This window comes from Arvicanthis niloticus, chromosome 18 (genome assembly GCF_011762505.2).
Source record: "Arvicanthis niloticus isolate mArvNil1 chromosome 18, mArvNil1.pat.X, whole genome shotgun sequence".
Taxonomy (NCBI): Eukaryota; Metazoa; Chordata; class Mammalia; order Rodentia; family Muridae; genus Arvicanthis; species Arvicanthis niloticus.
Genome location: NC_047675.1, coordinates 35,773,255 through 35,791,246, shown reverse-complemented (window position 1 = coordinate 35,791,246; position 17,992 = coordinate 35,773,255). Strand labels below are relative to the sequence as shown.

At 40.6% G+C, this 17,992-nt stretch overlaps 1 protein-coding gene across 2 annotated transcripts in view; it reads right to left on the bottom strand.

Moving 5' to 3' along the window:
• Nucleotides 1–17,535, bottom strand: part of Ap1g1 (adaptor related protein complex 1 subunit gamma 1) — an 80,533-nt gene extending 62,998 nt beyond the window's left edge. The window contains exons 1-2 of one of the 2 annotated variants that reach the window (XM_076915871.1): nucleotides 17,189–17,301; nucleotides 3,572–3,655 (exon numbers count right to left, since the gene is read on the bottom strand). The gene's annotated coding sequence lies outside the window, so the exon portion shown is untranslated. Of the gene's footprint in view, nucleotides 1–3,571; nucleotides 3,656–17,188 lie in introns of both variants that reach the window. The other variant, XM_034522371.2, reaches the window with a different exon arrangement.
• Between the last annotated feature and the right edge of the window lie 457 nt (nucleotides 17,536–17,992).

Here is a 17,992-nt window from a genome sequence, read left to right as displayed (position 1 = left end):
GCCTACCCTAATTGTCTTTAGAGAACTGAGGTGATAAATGAATCTGGCTTCTTCCTGGGGTGGGTCTCAGGTACAGTAGTTGGGATATCCCTTCAGTAGGCCCATCTAAGAGACTGACCTTAAAAGCCAGCAAAGAAAGAAGTCCTTGGCTGGTGAGAGAAATAGAGAGTTACTAGAATTACAAGACCCAGACAGAGAACTAAAAGCCAGAGCAAAGTATAACTTTAAATGCCAATAGGTTTTTATGGAGCAAATTTCTGGTCCTGGCTGTTAAATATCCCATGTATAAGAACAGAGAATTAGTTACCTACTTGACTCACTCTCTGTGGTGCTGCAATTGCCCAATACTAGGCTTCCTACAGCTTACAGAGAATTAACATTTTTTCCCTGAGTTGTTGCAACTCACTACATTAGTTGATATCTTTATATACCATAATAGCTTAACAGGCTCAGATTGAGAACAAAAGTTAAACTCAGATGAGGGAAAAATTGAGTACAAGGCCAGTGAAATGTCTCATCTGGTAAAGGCACTGCCACCACACCTTATGACCTGATTTCAAACCGGGGAACCCCTATGGTAGAATGAAAATGAACTCTGAGCTCCACTTACACAAACATGATACACATGGACACTCTACACACGCACACCTGACCACACTCACCCACCCAACCCCCCAACATAAATTGGACAAAAAATTTTAAAACTTATTTATTTATTTATTTATTTTAAAGCAGTGAGGGGTTGGATGATGGCTCAGCTTGACGCCAAGCTTGAGTTGATCCCTGGAATTCACATGGCTAAAAGAGAATCAACTCTTGTGCGAGCATGCATATACACACAAATACACAAAACAAATAGTAAAACATAATTTGTTGTTGTTGTTGTTGTTTTGAGAGAAGGTTTCTCTGTGTAGCCCTGGCTGTCCTGGAACTCACTCTGTAGACCAGGCTGGCCTCGAACTCAGAAATCTGCCTGCCTCTGCCTCCCAAGTGCTGGGATTAAAGGCATGCACCACCACTGCCCAGCTAAAACATAATTTAAAACAAATAGAAATAAACTGAATTAAAAGAAAGAAGGAAAGGAGGGAGGAAGAAGGGAAGGAGGGAAGGAGCAAGCCAGTACACACCTGTAATCCCAGCACTAGGAAGGCTAAGTAAAGCAGAGGATGGTGAGTCCGAGGCCAGCATGGGCTACATAGCAATACTGTCTCAAAAGTAATTTTTTTTCAGCAAATAGAAATAGCAAGTGAGAAATAAAAGAACCAGGCATGGTGGCGTGCACCTATAGTCCAAACCAGGTTGGCTTGAACAGAAGGATCATCTGAACCCATGACTTTGAGACCATTCTGTGCAGCATTAATGAGGACTCCATCAAAAATAATTAGGGAGCTGAAAAGATGGCTCGATAGTTAAGAGTACATGTTGCTCTTGCAAAGGACCCAAGTTTGAGTCCCAGAATCCAGGTAGCAGCACACAACTGTCTACAATTCAGTTCCAGGGGATCTGACGCCCTCTTCTGGCCTCCACGGGCACCAGGCACATACATGACACATACATACATACATACAACATACATACATACATGTGAGCAAAACACTAATGCATATAAAAATATTAAAATTTTAATATAAAATATAATATAAAATAATATAAAATAAAATTTAATAATTAATAATAATTTAATAATTAATAACTAAGCTCTTAGTTAAAAGATGACTGAAGTGGTCTCACTTAAAAGACAGACATGCCGGGCGGTGGTGGTGCACGCCTTTAATCCCAGCACTTGGGAGGCAGAGGCAGGTGGATTTCTGAGTTCGAGGCCAGCCTGGTCTACAGAGTGAGTTCCAGGACAGCCAGGGCTACACAGAGAAACCCTGTCTCGAAAAACCAAGAAAAAAACAAAAACAACAACAAAAAAAAGCCAGAGAAACTACTCAGAGAAACCCTGTCTTGAAAAACAAACAAACAAACAAACAAACAAACAAAAAGACAGATATTTTCTTTGCCATTAGACAGAAGCTATAGGAAATGAAGACTACAAAGGTCTTTATAGATCTGAACCAGAGGTGTCAAGTTGTCCAGAAAGAAGTTTCTGAGTAGCTGACTGAAAGACAGTACCCTCCAAACATTCAAATCAAATCAAGTTGTCTATTAAATATGCCCCTTTTAAACTTCTATGTAGAACAGAACAAAGATAAACAATTGGGACTCATACTCCCCTTGCCCTTCCTCTATGTAAAGAAATCTACAAGGGAAAAGAATAAGGATTGTGCCAGAGTGCTAAAAAGACTGAAGTAGTCTATGGAAATAAAACACTGGAAATAAAAACAAAACAAATCAAAAAACAAAAACTGGGTGGTGGCACCCGCCTTTAATCCCAGCACTCAGGAGGCAGAGGCAGGTGGATGTCTAAATTGAGGCAAGCCAGCTTCATCTATAGAGCAAGTTCTAGGACTGCCAGGGCTTCACAGAAAAACCCTGTCTAAAAAAAAAAAAAAAAAAAAAAAAAAAAAAAAAAAACAATAATAACAAAAAACCAAAAAACAAAAGGAAAAAGAAAATTAAGGAAAAGAAGGAAGGGAAGAAGGGAGGGAGGGAGGGAGGAAGACAGGCAGGCTGGCTGGCTCCTGGTTTGCTCCAAACTTCAATAAGAAACAAACATATTACATAGTAATGTACATAACTGAACTGCAGTGATTAAAGCCAAGCATCTTAAACTCAGAAAACTGCAGGATCAGGCACTTAACAAAGAAATTAAAAACAATAATAGTTTAGCGTCCAGGGGACTATGTCATAAAGTGTCATGTATTTCAAGAAAACAGAATACAGAAAATAGCATCAACACAGCAATGTTCAGATCCAGTTCAAAGTAAAAGGGGGAATATAAAAATATGGAATAAAAATCCATTCCATAACATTCTCCTTGTTCAAATCAGTGAGTGCCCCTACCACATGAGGAATAAACAATTTTTACTAAAAATGACTCAACAAATATTTGTTCACTCTTTTTTATGGCAGATATTCCAGTAGGTACTTGGGCCCAGAATGGTTCAATATATTTATCCTTAAGAACTCAAAAGTGAAGCTGGAATCCCAGTACTTAGGAAGTACGGGCCAGAGGACTGGAGATTGAGGCCAGCAGGGCTATCAGACCCTCTCTCAAAAAACCCTAGAACTCAAAAGTCTAGTGAGAAGGACAGAATTTAAATTCCAGTCATATAATAAAAAAGAAACAAATATATGGCAAATTTAAAAAAATGTTCATACATAAATAATTCAAATTTTGTCATGGCCAAAATAATTTAGTATATTCAGGCCTTTTTTTCTTGAAATGAAGGCTTTTTACAGTCTGTCTAGCACAGCACCTCAATTACTGATGGTATTTTTAAAGCAAAAACAATGTTACCAACAAATTCATGCCTACTTTCATCAGACTTTTTAAACATTGAAAGGATTATGAAAACCTGCACATTTTCAGTGTTCTTGGTTTTCTGTTGTTAACTTTAATTTCAAGCTTGAGATAAGAAATTGTGCAAGGAGAGCTGTAAGTAATAACCTTGGAATCAATTACCTGGGTTGAGTCCTAGCACCACCACTTAATAGCTGTGTGTCCTTGAGTAAATGACTTAAACTCTGACATCTTCAGTTTCCTCATCTGCAAAATGTGGAGAAAGTACCTATCTCAAAGGGTTATTGCAAGAATTCAATATAACACATATAAAAACCCACAAAAGTACATATTCTAGCCTGCCACGATGGCTCACTCCTGCAATCCCAGCATTCACAAGTCTGGAACAAAAGGACCAATAAAGTTTAAAGCCAGCCTGAGCTATGCTATATTGGGGAAACCCTGTTTTTTGAGAATTTTTTTTAAAAGATCATTTTCTTTAAACAGAACAATGAATGCAGAAGGGTGTAACCATATTCATGGAAAAGAAAAAGATCAAACCCAACCTATGGCACACCTGTGAGAGAGGGAATAACAGCGGGGACAGCATGAGATACAGGATTTTTGGTAACATTTTGTTTCTTAGATGGATATTGGGTAAATGAATATTTATTATTGCTTACCATATTTATGTCTGAAATATTTCATACTTAAAACTAAATTCAGAGGCTGGGTTGGCAGAGTGCTTGCATGTCCTCTCTATCCCTATACACACATACACACACACATACACACACACAAGCTGGAATAATGGGTATGCACTACCACACCAAGTTTTTTGTTTGTTTGTTTGTTTTTGTTTTTCGAGACAGGGTTTCTCTGTTAGCCTTGGCTGTCCGGGAACTCACTCTGTAGAGCAGGCTGGCCTCGAACTCAGAAATCTGCCTGCCTCTGCCTCCCAAGTGCTGGGATTAAAGGCGTGCACCACCACTGCCCGGCCCACACCAAGTTTTATTTTTCAAAGAACTACAAGAACACAAAAGGGTAGGGTTGTAGCTTGATGATATAGCATATGCCAACTATCCACAAGACCCTGGATTCAATCAATGATACCAAAAGACCAACAACAAAAGTGCTGGGGAAATGGTTTACCAGATGTGCTGGCTAGCCTTATGTCAACCTGACACACTAACTAGAGTTATCTAAAAGGAGGGAACTTCAACAGAGGATGCCTCCATAAGATCCAGCTGTAAGGCATTTTCTTAATTAGTGACTAATAGCGGGCCCTGCCCTGGACAGGTGGTCCTGGGTTCTATGAGAAAGCGGACTAAGGCCTGGCAGTGCTGGTGCTGAACTTTTAATTCCAGCACTTAAGAAGCAGAGGCCAAGTGGATAACAGGGTTTAAGGCCAGACCCTGGTCTACAAATCAAGTTCTAGAACAGCCAGAAACACAGGGCTGTACACAGAAACCCTGTCTTAAAAAAAAAAAAAGGGGGGGGGGGGGAGAGCAGGGCAGGGCAGGCAGGCAGACTGGCAGCAGTATAGCAGCACCCTTCCATGGCCTCCAGATTCCACCCTATTTGAGTTCCTTCCCTGACTTCCTTTGATGAAGAACAGCAATATGGAAGTGTAAGCCAAATAAGCCCTTTACTCCCCAGCTTGCTTTTTGATCATGGTATTTTCATCACAGCAAAGAAACCCTAAGACACCAGGTAGAGCACTTGCCACAAGCATGAGGACCAGACTTCAGATCTCAGCCCCGACAAGGCCCAGACATAGCATACTCATGACTGTATGGCCAGCATTGAGGACTGGAGAGGAAAGAGAAGCAAATGCAGAAAAAACTGATGTTTCCTGGCCACCAGCCTATGCAAAAAGACAGTGATTAAATTCTAGGTTCAATGAGAGTGTCCCCAAAAGACTAAGGGGGAGAACAGTAAGATACACCTACACATCTGAAGATGCTCAGGCGTGTGCGAGAGCGTACACACACACAAAAGGGAGAGAATTGAGGCTATCTAGTTAGTATGCTAGCAAAAAGCATTCAATGCCTTTCTAAGATCCTAAGCCTTTCTTGCATTTGCTCAACTCCTGACTCTATGTCCAACCCCACCTGGTTTGTTCAAACCTAGGGTCTCTTGCATGCTAGGCAAGCAATACATCTACAACTTGTAAAATTCATTTTAGAAAACTTTGCAACTCAAACTAGAACTAAAATTCCTCCTGCCTGTGTGCTGGGATTACAGGTATACAAAGCCATGCCCAGCCATTTAGAAAATGTTCTGTCCAAAAGTTAAGTGAAACTGAGTTTTTGGGTTTACACTAAATGAGGTTATTTTAGATATTCAAAGTGTAATTAGAATAATGACCACAGCACTCCTGCTCTTCCAAAGTACCCAAGCTCAAGTCCTAATACCCACACAGCAGCTCACAACTGTAACTCCTATTCCAGGGGATCCATTGCCCTCTTCTGCACTCGAGTGGTATAGACATACATGCAGACAAAACACCCATACACATAAAAATAAATAAATCTTGAAAAGAAAAAAAAACCAACATATTAAATTACTGATAAACACACTCAGGGGGAAAAAGAGCTGAACTGCTGTCTGTTTTGATTCTAAAAGTTATCACCCAAATGAAGAAAACAGTCCAAATCTATACAAGTATATATGGGATAAAGAGCCCCACAGGGATTAAGAGCATTCTCAAGGCAGGATCACCACTTTGGTCCCATGAAGTGCTCCCTTCCTCACTCACCCAAGGTAAGATGCCCAAGGCTACGTCCTTTAAGGTCACCCTTATCTCTTCCTCACCTCCAAGTAAGAGCACAATAAATACTGTCTTTATTGAATCTGGAATACTAACGTCATCTTATCTAAAGAATATGTATTTGTCCTTCCAAAGCACATGAAGTGAAGGTATGCCGGCTGCTCTGCTTCAAACAGGGCAGCCAGGACTCAGCCCAGTTCCTGGCCTAGATAACTTTCTTCTGACAACAGAACTCACTACCTGCTGAGAGCTCTGTGCTACTGACAGCCAAAAGAACACAAACCAAACGCTGATGAAGCTCCCACAGCTACAAGGTCATTCGTCTCCTCAACCTAAAGACATTTGAACTCTTAAGTCTTTTTTTAAAAATCTAAATTAAAAACCAACTTTTCCCCGGGCAGTGGTGGCGCACCCCTTTAATCCCAGCACTTGGGAGGCAGAGGCAGGAGGATTCCTGAGTTCGAGGCCAGCCTGGTCTACAGAGTAAGTTCCAGGACAGCCAGGGCTACACAGAGAAACCCTGTCTTGAAAAAACCAAAACAAACAAACAAACAAAAAAACAACTTTTCAATATTAAAACCACTCCCTTTTCTAACCAACAGGAGGATTTTTCTTGAATACGTCTTTCTTGAAAAAAAAAAAGGGACTTGAGTCAAGGAATGAGACTATAGCTTCCTTTGCCACTGATTACTACATAATATCCAGGCATGGACTGTGTGGCTGAGAACTAAGGGACTAAATTAACTAAACGAAAAACCACCACCCATAATTTACCTTTCAGAGTCAGTCCATACTTTTCTGTTGCATGATACCAGGTTTTCGTTTCTTATATATAACTAAATTAGTGCATTTACATACAAATTTCACTTTGACTGGAGCAGGGCACTAACCAAGTGGGGCTGGGAGAGGGTGATCAAGAGCGGTCTGTAAGTCCTATGTACGTATAACTGTCAAAGAACAAATTTAAATAAAGTTTAAGAAAGGAAGCAAGAATGGGGAAACTTAAGAATGGGGATTGAGCTGGTGGTGGCACATCCTTTGATCCCAGCACTAGGGAGGCAAAGACAGGCAGATCTCCTGAGTCGAGGCCAGCCTGATCTACAGAGCAAGTTACAGGACAGCCAGGGCTACACAGAGAAACTCTGTCTTGAAAAAAAATAAAGTAAGGGAGAGAGGGGATTAAGCTCAGCTGGTAGGTCACTTGCTTAACATTAACAAAGACCCAAGTACAATCCCCAACACCATAAAAATCAGGCATGAGGCACATGCATGTCCCAAACAGGAGGACCAGAAGCTTAGAAATTCAAAGTCAAAGGATGGAGAAATGGTTCAGTGATTAAAAGCAATGAATGCTTTTCCAAGGTAACATGTTCAATTCATACAGACATGGCAGCTCATAATTATCTCTCACTGAAGTCTGTCCAGTAGTCCTGTTTTGGCCTCCTCAGCAGAAGCATACATGAAACACAGACATGCATACATTCAGGCAAATAAAATAAAAATTAAAAGAAAGTGCAAACCAAGCCTGGTCTATATGAGCCACTGGCTTTTAAAAAAAAAAATCAGAATTTTCCTTTCTAGTATCTTCCAGTGTCTTAGTGCTTTTCTTAGGCAATGGGGAATGAGGTGAGAATATGGGAAGGAAGAATACTTACTTCCTCAGTACGAAATGTTCAGAAAAGTAAGGTCTACAGAGTTAAGAAAGGTTAGAATCAGAACATAACTGGGTCAATGAGATAGTTCAACAAATAACAAGCACTTACTGCTGTGTGGGTGCAGTGAATCCTACTGGGACCTGAGCTTGATTCCTGGGACCCCACAATATAGAAGGAGAGAACCAATTCCCCAAAGTTCCTCTGACCTCATGTACATCACCCCAACACACACACACATACACACAAACATACTAGAGAATGGCTCAGTGGTAAAGAACACTTGCTGCTATTCTAAAGGAAGTAAATTCAATTTCTAGCACCCACACCAAGTGGCTCCTAACTGCCTTAACTCTTAACTCCAGGGGTTCAGGCACCCTCTTTTGATCTCCTCAGAAGTCTGCATACATGTAGAATGCATTCACACAGACATACACTCCTCCACATAAAAAGAAATAAAAATTAAATTTTTACAAAAAAAAAAAAAAAATTCAGGCCCAAGGACCCAGTAGGATTCCCAGCACCCACACAGCAGTTTACAACCATCAGTAACTCCAGTTCCAAGGGATCTGGTTCCCACTTTTTGCTTCTGCATACACCAGGCATATAAATGTCACATTTACTATACATGCAAAACACCTACACATATAAATAAAGATTATTGTTTTGCTAAGAGCTTAAATATAGCTGAAGAACATTATTAGTTAACTTGTAAGGTTTCACATGACTCAATGCAACATTAAAGAGTAACTCTATATGCTTTTTGTTTCTGGCTCAAAATACAACTTCCCAATATTAATCACTGTCTCAAGTTCTTCGACTCCAACTCCCAAAGTAGCCTCCGTACAAGGCACGGCATACTGTAAGAAACAGACATGTGAGTTCCAATGAAGAACACAGCCCCTGTGAACTACACTACAATTCTGACTCTCCACTTGGTCAGTCTGACCAACCATCCCTAGGTAAACTACTAAAATGGAATTTCTGGCTCTTAAAAACAAAAAAAAACCATGTGGTAGAATATGTAACCACACAGGAATAGCACCACAGCCTGTTGAGGGCAGCTGGCATTCTTCTAAGAGGTCTTAAGTTCAATTCTCCCTTAACTGCAACAGCAATTCTTATTAACTTACATGAATAAGTTATGATTAACTTATATGAATAAGTTATGATTAATTTATTCATACCAAAATTCAACCACACTGAAAATTAAAAAAAAAAAATAGATGCGGAAAATGCAAGCATACTACCAAACCACTGAGTAGCACTAAGATGCATGAACAGCAACAAAGGTCAGGTAAACCGCAATACATAAACCAGCTTAAGTATCAAATTTTACACTAGTAAACTAAGAAGGAACTTTTACCTTTCCCACTGTAATATTATTAACAAAAGGAACAATAAAGTTCATCAAATTCTCCAAATACAACTTTAACTGTGCCTGGTATAAACATAAGTACCATTTTCCTCTTTGCTTTTCTTCTTATGACAAAGTCTCACTATATAAACTCATGGAGATCTGTTGGCCTCTACCTCCACAATGCTGGGATTAAAGGCATCAGACAGAATTCTAGGCACCAGGCCTAGAATTTGCTTTGTTAATTAAAACAAGTTAAGGGGAACCACAAATAAAGTAAAATCATAAGCATCAACCTTAATAAGATGTCATTCATACCACAAGACTTACAGAAGAATATGTGACTATAGGATGAAAGTAGAAATATTAAAGTTAGCCAGGCAGTGGTGGCACACGCCTTTAATCCCAGCACTTGGGAGGCAAAGACAGGTGGATTTCTGAGTTGGAGGCCAGCCTGGTCTACAAAGTGAGTTCCAGGACAGCCAGGACTACACAGAGAAACCCTGTCTCAAAAAACCAGAAAAAAAATATTAAAGTTATTTAGTAATAAATTTTCAAGCCAGGCATGGTGGCACGCCTTTAATCCCAGCACATGGGAGACAGAGACAGGTGAACCTCTGAGTTTCAGGCCAGCCTGGTCTATAGGAGTAATTCCAGAACAGTCAGGGCTATAAGAGAAATCTCTCTCAAAAAAACAAAATAAATAAATAAAAATAATGTAAATTTTCTTTAGTATATTCTTTATGAATCTAAGTTCTGTTACATCTGCATATCCAAGAGAAAGTTGCCCTCAGACAAATATAGCATAATATTCATTTTAAGCCATTTCTCATTACTAACTTACTAGAAATGGACAGAAAAAGAGTAAGAACAGTAGTGAAATAAACACCTAGAGTAGATCCAGTAAGAAAGGCAAAGGAACTGTACAAAGAAAATTATGAAATCCAGGAAATAATTGTTAAAAAAGAAAAGCAAAATTATCACCCTGAACAAATGTCAAACCTCCAAAATCAACACATGAATATAATACAAGTCCGAACAGCACATTTTAGTTTTCTAAATTACTTTCAATCCAGACAATAAATACTTAAGCATAGTCAAAGATGAAAAAGCACAGTAATAGCTTAACAAAAATAACTCTCTACATGAGGTTATTATGCCTTTTAAATTTCAGGACAGCAAAATAGGGTCAGTAAGATGGCTCAGCAATAGGAGCACTTGCTGCCCAGTATGATGACCCTCAACCCCTAGTACTCACAAAAGAAAAAACTGATTCCTGCAAATAGTCCTCTGATCTACGCATGGTGCACACGCACACGCACGCACACGCACCACGCACACACAAATTTAAAAAGCAAAACAAAGATACTAGGAAAAGAAACCTAAATGATATCATAACTGAGAAATGATTTCTTTAGTCCTGGCAAGCTGGCTCTCTAAATAAGTCACATAAGAACCTACAATGACATGGAACTGTGGCTCATACTTTGTGATCCCAACATACTGTTGGCTGAAAAACCGTAAAGCCAGCCAGAGTTAGACACTGGATTTTAGGCTAGCCTAGGCTACAGAGTGAAACCCTCTCTCAGACAAAAACATCCCCCCAAATCTCACACCATTTCTTAACAATAAGAATTTAAAAATATCTTCCCTAACTTTAAGCTATAAGAACCCAACTGGGACTCTTCTCACAACCAAGTACTACAGATCATCTAGTTGTTGTTTGGTTTTTCAAGACAAGGTTTCTCTGTGAAGCCCAGGTACTGGGTTTAAAGGCATATGCCACCATGCCCAGCCTATTTTATGGTATTTTTTTTTTACATTTTTATTTTTAATTGTAGGTATACTCTGTGTGGGGATATGTAAGTGTGAGTACAGCTGCCCATGGAGGCCAGAAAAGAGTGTCCAAGTCCCCTGAAGCTGGGGTTACAGATGGCTGTGAGCTACCTGATGTGCGTTCAGGGAAACAGACCAGGGTCCTCTGCTAAAGTGCACCATCATAACTACTGAGCCAACTCACCAAGCCCTCCTCTGTGCCAATCTTAACTTAACCCAAAGCCTTATAAAGAAAAGAAAACAAAGTTAATTCACAGTTCCAAAGATCCATGATCATATCTTCCTCATATCTGTTAGTACAGGAATCAGTAATAGTAACCTCAAAGTGAGGGACAGGCTACAAGGTTTGGGATGTTCAGTAAAGCAAGAACACAAGGACAGAAAACAAACAAGCTGGAGTTAACCAAGCAACTGCTTATTAAGCAGAAGTGACCATTGGGTGCTAGCAACAGAAAAGGAGGAGAAAAAAATTATTAACAAAGTACAAGGATCTCATATATTTTCTTCATCTTAAAAAATAATTTTTGCTGGGTGGTGGTGGCGCACTCCTTATGTCCCAGCAGCTGGGAGGCAGAGACTGGCAGATTTCTGAGTTCGAGGCCAGCCTAGTCTACAGAGTGAGTTCCAGGACAGCCAGGGATACACAGAGAAACCCTGTCTCAAACAAACAAAAAATAATAATTTTCTTCTTAACCTACTCTTCTATGACAATGCTTCTAACTTGTTAATTTTATTTCTCATATGCACTTTTCAGAGGGCTAACCTTCCAAGAGCTTAGTGAAAAAGCATTTCTCACACCAATCATCTCACCCTAATCTTTGGTATTAAAATGCTAGCTAATGCTGATTCATCAACTTGACAAGTAGAGTGTTATTTTCCTCATCTCTAAACCTTTCAAACTTTGATATTCCTAGTAACCAAAACTCATGCCAAATTATTTTATATGACTCCTTCAGAGACGAAAAACAGCTTGTAGGTATTTTCAAGGAGAAATTATATTCCTTTTTATTTTTCTCTTCCCTGCCCTCATTGAAATGAAATTTTCTACACACACACACACACACAAACACACACACACACACACACACCTACCTACTCTGGAGAAATCCTAAGAACAGATTTTCAAACCATACAAGCAAAGAAATATGAATTTACATAACCCTGTATATCTATCCTCTTTCTGTTGCGGCTGTTGTTATGATTAGATATTGAGTCCAGTTATGAAGCTTGCTTGCCCTGGCAGGCATTGGATTTCCTATGCAGATTAGGCTGGCCTAAAATTTGCAATGATCTTCATACCTCTGCTTCCTGTATGCTACATTATAGGCAAAAACTACCATGCCCAGCTTTATGTGGTCTCTTAATTCTAAAATTGCTTACTACTTTAAATATCCTGCCTAAGAAACTGAGGAAGATAGAGCAGCAAAGGCCTGTAATCCAAGGTTTAAGATGGCTGAAACAGAAAGTTCGTGGATTTAAGGCCACCCTAAGATACACAGTAAGACTTGTTTCAAAAACAAGTAAAAAGGTGCTATAGAAGTGGTGAGTAGTTAAGAGCAATAGAACTCTTCCAGAGGACAAGGGTTCAATTCCCAGCACCCACATGGCAGCTCATGACTGCTCTAACTCCAGTTCTAGAACTTCTGACACCCTCACACAGACATACATGCAGGCAAAACACCAATAAACATAAAATAAACATCAATTATTAAAAATAAAAAAGAGCGCCGGGTGGTGGTGGCGCACGCCTTTAATCCCAGCACTTGGGAGGCAGAGGCAGGAGGATTTCTGAGTTCGAGGCCAGCCTGGTCTTCAGAGTGAGTTCCAGGACAGCCAGAGCTACACAGAGAAACCCTGTCTCGAAAAACCAAAAAATAAAAAAATAAAAATAAAAAAAAATAAAAAATATAAAGGAGCACCAGGGAGATGTCTCAGCAGCTAAAAGCATTTGTCAAGCAAGATAACTTGAGTCTACTCTTCAGAACCTATGCACAAAGCATATCTGGCTCATCTGTAATCCCAAAATGGAAGGCAGAGATAGAAGAGACTGCCTCAACACCAAAGCAGCCAAAAACCCCAAAAGTTGCCCTCTGGAGGCTAGAGAAATGACTCAGGAGTTAAGAGCATTGACTGTTCTTGCAGAAGACCATGGTTTGATTCCCACCACTCACATGGTGACTCACAACTATCTGTGTACCTCCAACTTATAGCCTTCATGGGCACCAAATATACACACGATGCCCAGACACCATACAGGCAAAACACCAGTACAAATAAAATACAATTTTTGTTTAAATTTAAGTAATCTTCTGACCTCTACACTCTCCACAGTATAAATATGCATTTACTCACAAATATACACACAAAATTCATAAAAATTTAAAATACAAAGTGATAAATATTAGAGATAAAATAATGGAGATTGTTTTAAAAGCCTAAAATCAAAACCTGAAAATAAGTCACACAGCATTAAGATTAAAATGCAGGCCAGGTGTGGTTGCACATACTTTGATCTTAGGAAGGAGGCTTAGGCAGTCAGAATTCTTGAGTTCTAGGCCAGTGTGGTCTATATATTGTGTCCAGGACAGGAAGAAGGCTACATAGAGAAATCCAGCCTTAAAACAAAGAAAGAAATTAATAGAATTAAGATGCAAGCACCTAGCTGGGCAGTGGTGGCGCACGCCTTTAATCCCAGCACTTGGGAGGCAGAGGCAGGCGGATCTCTGAGTTCGAGGCTAGCCTGGTCTACAGAGTGAGTTCCAGGACAGCCAGGGCTACACAGAGAAACCCTGTCTTGAAAAAAAAATTCAAGCACCTAACATAAAGAAATAGATGGATGGATGGATAGATGCATGGATAGATGGATGGATCAGATAGGTAGATTAGATAGATTTGATCAATAGACAGACAGATAGACAGATAGAAAGACAGGCAGACAAGCAGACAGGCAGACAGGCAGGCAGACTGAGTGATTTGTTTGGACCAATACACACCTGGAGCTCCCTAAGGCTAGAGTCAGATCCCTGAAACTGGAGTCACAGACAATTGTAAACCCCCATGTGGGTGCTGGGAACCTAACCAAACCTGGATCTTCTGGAAGAGCTGAGTGCTCTTAAGCACTCATCTCTTCATAAAGATTTGATTTTTACATTCTCTTCAGCTAAATCTAAGAGTTTTCAAGTTTTAATCAGTTATGTCCCATTATATACACAAAAATTTAAGTCTCTATCAAATGCAAGAAGGGATTAAACATTTTGAAATCTGTCTTGATATATAGATTCCAATTCAACTTTTCAAATTAAAAATAACTCATTTGACCTTTTATGTCTACATAAAGATTTTTTTTAATGGCTCATTTAAACTATTTGGGTTTTTATCTGATTTGTATACTGTTTAGTTTTATTTATTTATTTATTTATTTTTATTCTAACTTTCTGGGAGGTAGGGTAGGACAGAACCTATAGCTTTAAGTATGCTAGGCTAGCACTCCACCATAGACTTATATCCCACTACCTGACTTCTTAAAAATAAGCCAAGGTTAAATATCAGCAAGGCATTATTGAAAATTTCTTTATTTTACAATTTCATTTTAAAATTCACTTTATATAGTTGCTGTCAACAAAACAGACTAGATAAAAAAAAATTAACTTTACCAAAGAAAATGGGTGAAGATGGACATACATCCCTTGGAGCAGCATATGCCTGCAGCCCCAGCACTGGGAAGATAAGTATACAAGTTCCAGGCCAACCTGAGCTACATAGGAAAACTGTCTCAAAAACCAAAAGCTGGGCCAGTACTGGTGACACAGACCTGTTAATCTCAGCTACTCAGATAAAGTAGTAGGAGGGTCACAAATTAAAGCCAGCCTGAGCAACTGAGCAAAAACCATATTTCAAAAAAAAAAAAAAAAAAAAAAAAAAGAGGGGGGAGGGGGGAATGCAGGACAGAACGAAGTAAAGAAAGAAATGGAAGTTTACTAAACACAAATGTTAACTTCTAGTGCCATTCTCAACAGCCAAGACAAAGTAGACACTCTTACATGTGCCGATCAATGGTACACAGAGCAGCACTTCGTTAGTAATTTGTTTAGCAAAAGGGTACTTTCTCAAAGTAAACTGAAAACCATCTAAGAATGAATGACATTTAAATCCCATTATGTTAAACCATAACATGAACTGAGTTAAATAACTTGGATAGCTCTTTCAATACTTATTCAAAAAGTGGACTCAAAAACTGAAAATTCAACAGTAACATACAAGGACTTCTTTTTAAAGCAAAAGAAAACTGAACAACTTTGGAGCAACACAAAGAACTCCTACCTAACAAGAATTAACATAGTTCTGAAGAAGCTTTTTAAAACAAATAACAAGAGCACAGAACATCTACACTGAAAATAATATCCTCTGTGACACTGGCTGACCTGTAAAGAATTTACCTGTAGTCACATTTCAAAAGCTTAATAAAAATAAAGCACCATAGGGCTGGAGAGATGGCTCAACAGTTAAAAGTACTTACTGCTCTTACAGAAGACATGGATTCGGTTCCCAGAACCCACACGGCAGCTCACAACTGACTAGAATTCCATTTGCAGGGGATCCAAAAACCCTCTTCTGACTTCCACCGGAACTGAGCACAAACATGATACACATATATGCATGCCAGCAAGATACTCACACACATAAAAATTAAATAAATCTTCAAAAAATGTTAAATATAACATCAATATAAAGTTTACAAGTATTGAGAGATTTGACTTAGTTCAAGTTATACACTTAGATTTCGAGTCACTTGTGATCTCAAAGAAGTTATTTCTCTTTTGCAGATGTAAAAACCTAGGCTGAGATAAAATGGAGGTGATTCAACCACTCACCTAACTTGAAATGTAGGAAATAACCATGAATTACTGTGAATTATGTTTTTTTATTCAAGCACACTAGACTGCAAACAGACTTTAAAAACAGAATTAATGAAGCTATCACTATTTCGAGGATCCACAGGTTTCCAATCAAACCTTAAGAAGTTTATAGTCTGGCAAATACTACGGGCAACGGTGAAAATGGATGCTTAAAACCTAACCACTCTGAGAAAAGTCAACATAGAAAGTCAGCAAAGATCATCACTATACAAACACCTGAGGGGAGCGGTCACTAAGAGACCATTCAGCTCGCTCTTCGGTTAACTAATCCCTATAGGAACCAAAAAAGTTATTTTCCTTTCTACCTACGTCAGATTATTATTCTCCAAGGGCAGCTTTCCATGCTCAAGCAAATATGACACCAAAAGAAAAAAGTATCAGTAAGTGCCCCAAAGCTCAGCTTTCAGAACAGAAAGGAAATCCACAAAGTATTTTGACAGCTCCTTCGCACCCAAAGCTGCTTGGCCTGCTTTAAACCCATTTACTGCTGAAATACACCCTAGGTGGTTCGACGGCTCTCCGACACCAAGCCCTAACTGGGAAGCATAACCGACAGTTCCAGGCAATGAGGAAGATCCTGAGAATTACTAGAAACTGACGTCCGCAGAACCGAGAGTTGGAGAGGAGAGTGAACAGTGCGGTCTCAGGTGACTTCTTTAAAAAAAAAAAAAAAAAAAAAAAAAAAAAAAAAAAAAAAAAAAAAAAAAAAAAATGGAGGAAAAAGAAGCCGAAAATTTTTGGACCAGAAGTTAGTTGGAAGGTTAAAGAGAGGCAAGGCCGATGTCCGGCTCCGAGTGGACGGCACTGCAGGGACAGGCAGCCTTTACCCCTGCGTGGGAAATGCTCAGAGTTCTCAGATCTGACCCGAGTCCCCGACACAAGAACGCTGATACGTGGCTCAGAGAGGACACGCGGGGGTGGGGCCCGCCCCGCTAAATCCTAGGATCCCTGAACGAGCTTTCAAAAAAGGATCGCAGCCCGATAAAGTCAATGGGTTCAAGGAGGCCTGCACCGTCCAGACAACGCCAAGGCAAGGAAAACGACCGCGCACAGAAGCTCCGGTTCTGAAGCTTCCGAGGGTCGGCCCTCAGGAAGTCCGAACAAGCCTGGGGCTCCCCAGTCCCTCCGGACTCAACCTGGGTCCTCCTCACCCCCCACAGGCTGAGACCGGACCCCTGGGACTGACAGGAGGTTTCCAGCCAAACGCTCGCAGTTGTGGCGGAGCCAAAGACACAACCTGCTCTCGGTGCCGCGAGTGACACTCACCGGCCCGAAACCTCGAATGAAACCAGCAGCTTCGGGGGCGGCGGCAGCAGTGGCAGCAGGAACCGAACATCCAAAATGGCGGCTCCCTCGGCCTCACCACCGCAACTGCAGGCGGAGGGATCCCAGGCGAGGAGGGAGTTTCTAACTCACTTCTCGCGCTTCTCGAGAAGACGCCGCTCCTCGGCTCCCTCTCCTCGTCCACTCCGCGTCCCTCCAATTGCAACCTGTGCTGTTTTCCACCTCGGATGACCCGAGAACTCGGACCCTGCCGAGGACTATTTGCCGAGGAGGAGGCGACTGCGCCTGGCAGAGCGACGCAAAGCGTAGCAAGGGTCGGGGCTGTCACTGATGACGCTAGACGCGGCTGCCGAGTCACCGCTGCGAGGAGTCTGAGCTAGAAAGGTCCGGTCCTACCCCAGAGTCAACGCATTTTGGTTCCGCTTAGTGGCAGGGGTTGGGGAAGCTGTGCAGCCAGGAAACGGTGGGGTCACCTGAGGGGGCGGAGCTCAGCAAGGTAGCTGAGGAAGTCAGACAGGAGAGGCAGGTGCAAACCAAAGACTTAGCCAGTGTTTAGTCGGAGAGGATTTCTAAGTGGCTCCTGTCGCCTTTGAGTCCTTAGCTTTCTGGTCAACTTTCGAAGCATGCTCCGAGTGGCTTTGGAGTCTGTGGTTTTATGGTATCTTCATACATTTTTTTGCAAAAGCAAGTAGAAGATAAAACCTAAGAATGGATTCCAAGCACAGCACCGCCCCTTGTGCTGCAGTCAGTCTCTCCAACGATTCCCTCCTGTGGGAAAAAAGAATC